Source organism: Dipodomys spectabilis, unplaced genomic scaffold, assembly GCF_019054845.1.
Source record: "Dipodomys spectabilis isolate Male_0828 unplaced genomic scaffold, ASM1905484v1 ptg000053l, whole genome shotgun sequence".
Lineage (NCBI taxonomy): Eukaryota > Metazoa > Chordata > Mammalia > Rodentia > Heteromyidae > Dipodomys > Dipodomys spectabilis.
The window spans coordinates 15,569,096-15,574,508 of record NW_024870730.1 but is presented as its reverse complement, the minus strand read 5'-3'; positions in this window follow the sequence as shown (position 1 = coordinate 15,574,508).

Below are 5,413 nucleotides of genomic sequence, written 5' to 3'. Positions count from 1 at the left end.
TACCCCTCATCTTTGATCTCCACTTTTCAACCAGTCCTTGAACTCTCATCTATGTCAATGCTATTTTTCTCTTCTTGCTATTAAATTCCAATGGAAATGAATAGTCCAACACTCAATAAACAAATGTCGCTTTTTAAAGGGAACCGAGTAGCCAACAGAAAGCACAAGCTAACATAGAATTTTAAGTTGCAGCTCTTTTCACAAAATTCTGGTGCTAAATAAAAAAAGTAATAATAACCCATGCATATGACAGGACTGATTGGGGCTGATGGATGACTCTTCTTTTATCACAACTTTTGGTGTGAGCTGAAAGTAATAACTGACTTTGCCCCTTCCTTTTTATGTCAACTACTTGGTAATAAAAAGATCCTCTCTGAGACAGTATAGATTTAAAAGCTCCTGTCTCTTCCATTATATTGTGAGTACATCTTCCCTCCCTCAGACATCTCAAACTAAGAAGGAATAAAATACCATATAAAAGATGACATTAAAATTATTAGTCAAGTTTTTAGCAGTCAGCTGAAATTACTGATATGCTACAAGATGGGTTCAAAATTTCTGACTACTGACCCTAAAAATATTTCAGTAAAAATAACTTCTGGGGAACTCTGTTGTTTGTAGCTTTACATTTGTTGACCCTACCTAGCTTGCTATGTCATGATTATTTTTCATTCATGTCAAATTCTCTTGGTGATGCTTTGATTACTTTCAGAACAGACTTTTGCTTCTGCTACAAGCACAGCGAACCCTTCCTTGGCTGTCATATACATCTGCCAGACTTCTCAGCTCACAATGGTCAACAAATGTTGACCATTTCCTGTATCCATATTTGGACTACTTCTAAAAGCCCCAGATCTGTTTTTTTCCATTCACATTTGTGGTGTTGTGACCCCCTCCCTGTCCAGCACCCCTGATGTCACTGTATTTGATGTTGGTACCCTGCATCCTGTATATACATTTATCTAATTTGGGGAGGGAAAGGGGAATAACAAAATGCTGGATGATCCATTACAACAATGAGACTCACAAGACACTATGTTGGAAATGGACTTCACAACTTTGGGGGTGGATGAGTGGGGGAGGTAGGGGAGGGAAGGGAAGTGGGAGTAAAACAAAGGAGGGTGTAACAGTGTTGGACAAGCAATGTACTCATTACCTTACCCATGTAACTGTAATCCCTCTATATAGCATCTTTACAATAAAATAAAATTGAAGAATATATGTCCAAATTTCCTCTCCATCTTAGGACACCAGTTGTAACAGACTAGAATCCAACCTCACAGTCTCATTATAACTGGATCCTACCTTTAAACATCTTTTATCCAGCTGGGTGCCAGTGGCTCATGCCTATAATCCTAGCTACTCAGGAGAATGAGATCTGAGGATCATAGTTTGAAGCCATCTGGGTCAAGTATGTTCACGAGACTCTTATCTCCAATAAACTAAATGACAAACAAACAAACACCAAAAGTGAAACTGTGGCTCAAGTGGTAGAGTGCTAGCCTTGAGCCAAAGAAGTTCAAGCACTTAGGTGTTGAGTTCAAGTGTCAGGACTAGCAAATAAAATAAATCTTATCTCCAAATACATTCATCCTGTGGAGTATTAGACAGGCCTATTTGAAAGTAGGAGATCAAAGATTAGGGGTAATAATGTCTGCAATGGACATTATTATGGAGCCATGGACATAGACTGCCCCCCCCCCTCTAATGTAGTGATTTTCATGTTTGGGGAATAAAAAAATCCTTTGGGCTATGTTAAAGATCTGGGAACAAAAATGTGAATTCAGAAAACAGAACAAAATTATTGATAAAGGGCAAAACCTCTTAGCATAAAAAACTGCTGGTCAATCCCACTTTTTGGCATTTACCCAAATGTTTACAAACAAGACCACACTAAAGCTACCAGCACGACTATGTTTATTGCAGCATTATTTACTATAGCTAAGATATGGAACCAACCCAGATGCCCCTCAGTAGATGAATGGGTCAAGAAAATGTGGTATATATACACAATGGAATTCTATGCCTCCATCAGAAAGAATGACATTGCCCTATTTGTTAGGAAATGGAAAGACTTGGAAAAAATTATATTAAGTGAAGTAAGCCAGTCCCAAAGAAACATAGGTCCCATGGTTTCCCTTATTTGCAATATCTAGTATATGTATGAGTCAAGCAGAAAAGGTCAGATAATGTGATGTTAGGAAAATGAATCCTTAGATGTGTATTTTAATGTTTTTTTTCTTTCATGCATTTGTTTCTAACGCATTTATAAGATTATTTCTTTGTTGCTTTGTATGTCCCTCCCCCACAGTATAACCCCTGCTTTCACTATATTTGATGTCGGTATAATTTGTGGAGGAGATGGGGAAAACTAGCCGTTTAAGGATACAGGTGGACCTGTTGCAACTATGAGAAGTACAAGTTGTCATGTCGAAAATGAACTTTACAACTTTGGTGTGTGTGTGTGTGGGGATTTGGTGGGGGGGGGGGGCGCGGGGAGGCTGGGAAGAGATGTGAAGGGTAAACAAAGGAGGAGGCAACAATGCTTGATAAGAAATGTACTCATTATCTTGCCCATGTAATTGTAACCCCTCTGTACAGTATGTTCACAAAAAATAAAAATTAAAATTAAAAAAAAAAGATCTTAAAGGATATAATGTATTCCTTAGACCACCTTTGATTTGTGTGTGTGTGTGTGTGTGTGTGTATGTGTGTGTGTGTGTGTGTTTGTGTGTGTGTGTGTGTGTTTTGTGTGTGTGTGTGTGTGTGTGTTTGTGTGTGTGTGTGTGTGTGTGTGTGTGTTTGTGTGTGTGTGTGTGGGGGGGGGCCTGTACTGGGACTTGAACTCAGTATCTTGTTTTCTCACTTTGCTTTTTTTAACTCATGGATGCAACTCTACCCCTTGAATCAGACCTCTAGCCTGCCTTTTTTTTTGCTGGTTAATTGGAGATAGTCTCACAGACTTTTCTACCTGGACTGACTTTAAACCATGATCCTCCAGATCTTAGCCTTCTGAGTATCTAGAATTAGAGGTTTGAGCCACCACTGGCTGGCCCTATCATTTTTGATGATTTAAATTTAAAATAAAATCAATGTGTTAGGAGAATCAAAAGAGATATCATATGTGAAAGTCCTTACCTCAATGTCTGCTATATGGAAGGTGTTCCCCAAAAAAGCATTTAAAATATTCTTATATTTTACTTTATTTTAATGAACATTTACAAATAGTACTTGTTAATGGGGTTATTGTGGTTAGTGTGGTATTTAAACACGTTTGTAATGGGTATACCCTTCCTATTCATCATATAAATTTGGGAGGGAAGCATTTTAGCCCATTAAACATGCCAACAGATACTTTGTAAATTAAGAATTAGTAATTATTAATCAAGCCAAACTTCTGAATGTGTAATTTTTACCAACACCTTCAATATCATTAACTTGCTGAATCCACAGAACAAACATGGAATATCTGTATCATGTCCAAGAAGTCACAGAGCAAATACAGTTGTTTATTTTGTGGTATAGCTATCAGAGGATGCCCTCATTTACAATATATGAGGAAGTTCACTATACTTACTAACCCTAAAGTTTGACTGTTATACCCTTAAGAATCTATTTGTGTCAGAACATTCCAAATGTATGATGGGGGTGGAATACTTTGTCATACGTTAACTGTATTCTAATCTGTGGTTTCAAATGAAGATTTGAGTAATCTCACAGGCATTGATTCTCATCAAAGTTTCTGTTAAAAATTATTCTAGAGCAGTTCTTTACAGGTTGCAAGTACATGAAACGTATTGTGAAAAAAGGGAGGAGGGAATCAAACACTTCTGTTATTTAACAATGGAAGTTTACCAACGAGAAAAATATAAAGCTTTAATTAAAAAATGGAATAAAATATTATCAAGATACAGACTGTAGTAGCCAGCTTTTTGCCACTATGACAAAATATCTTAGAAAATCACCTTAGTAAAAGAAAGGGTTTACTTTTCCTCACAGGTTAGAGATTACAGTGTATGTATACCCAGTTGTCCCTGTTACTCTGGGACTATGGTAGCAAAGTACATCATGGTAGGAATATATTCTGGAGGAGATTGCTCATCTCATGGCAACTGAAAAGCAAAAATAGAAGAGGTAAAAGAAGGGACAGGAATCTAATACCCCCTTCAAAGACACACCCCTCAATGAGTTAACTTTCTTCTGCTATGCACCAGACAAAAATTTCACCACCTGGTACTGCTTGTGTCTTCTTTCTCTTTTCTTCTGCTTTTCATGGGAGGCAAAAAGGTGCACAGAAAGGGAGAGAGAAAGGGGGAACAAATGCAATCACAGTATTCAGTATATACTATGTGGAAGATGAACTATGCAACTTGTAGGCAAGGACAAGAGGGGGAAATTGGGGGAAAACAAAGGAAGGGGTGACATTGCCCAAAAGAGAATTGTATGCATTCATGAATTATGAAATTGTGAAATCTATGTACACATCCATGTACCCATGTACACAAAATAAACATATATTAAGGAAAATTCTACCATTACCCAATAGTACCACAGCTTGAAGACCAAGCTTCAACATATAAATTATAGGAGATACTCCAAAGCCAAACAAGTGCAATGGTGCATACCTACAGTCTAATCAACATGGTAGGTAGAAGAAGTACAAAGATCATGACCTGAGGCCAACTCAGGCAAGATCCTAATTGAAAAATAAACAAACAATTTTTTTTCAGGTGTCTCAAGTAGTAGACTCCTTACTGAGTAAGCACTAGGCCCTGACTTCAATCCTCAGTACCACCAAACAAATAATAAATAAATAAAATCAAACTATAATGTAGACAAAAGGTAACAAAATTGTATCAATGATTTATTATAAAGCAAGGATGAATTAATAGTTACATTAACAAAAACTACCATACTGATGAGTAAGACTTAATGTATTATCTAAAATACAGATATAACAAAATAAAATTCCTGAGGAGAGGAATAGATTAGTGAGTCAATTAGAAACGGCTTGTATTTTGGAAATAAAAATTACTTCAAAAGATTGAAATGATGTACCAGTAGGAATTTCAAATCACAACTGACAGACATATGAAACAGTAGAGTAAGCTGAAAAAATATTATGACTATGAATTATATATAAATAAGACAGATTTTTACCTTTCTCTCTGAAAGGAGTTTCTGTGGTGATTTTTGGTGAAAAAAAAATCAAGAAAACAAGTAAAGAAAAAAATGAAATTAAAGATAGTGTGTTAACTGAGCTATGGATTTTTTGCAATTTACTGGAAAACAAAGGCTAAAGCTACTCTTAAAAGAAAGGATTAGTTTTAAAGTTCCTTTAAATCACTGTAGAAAAGATCTATTGTAGTCAGAACAATGCACACAAAAATATGCTAAGATTTAAACACTTGGA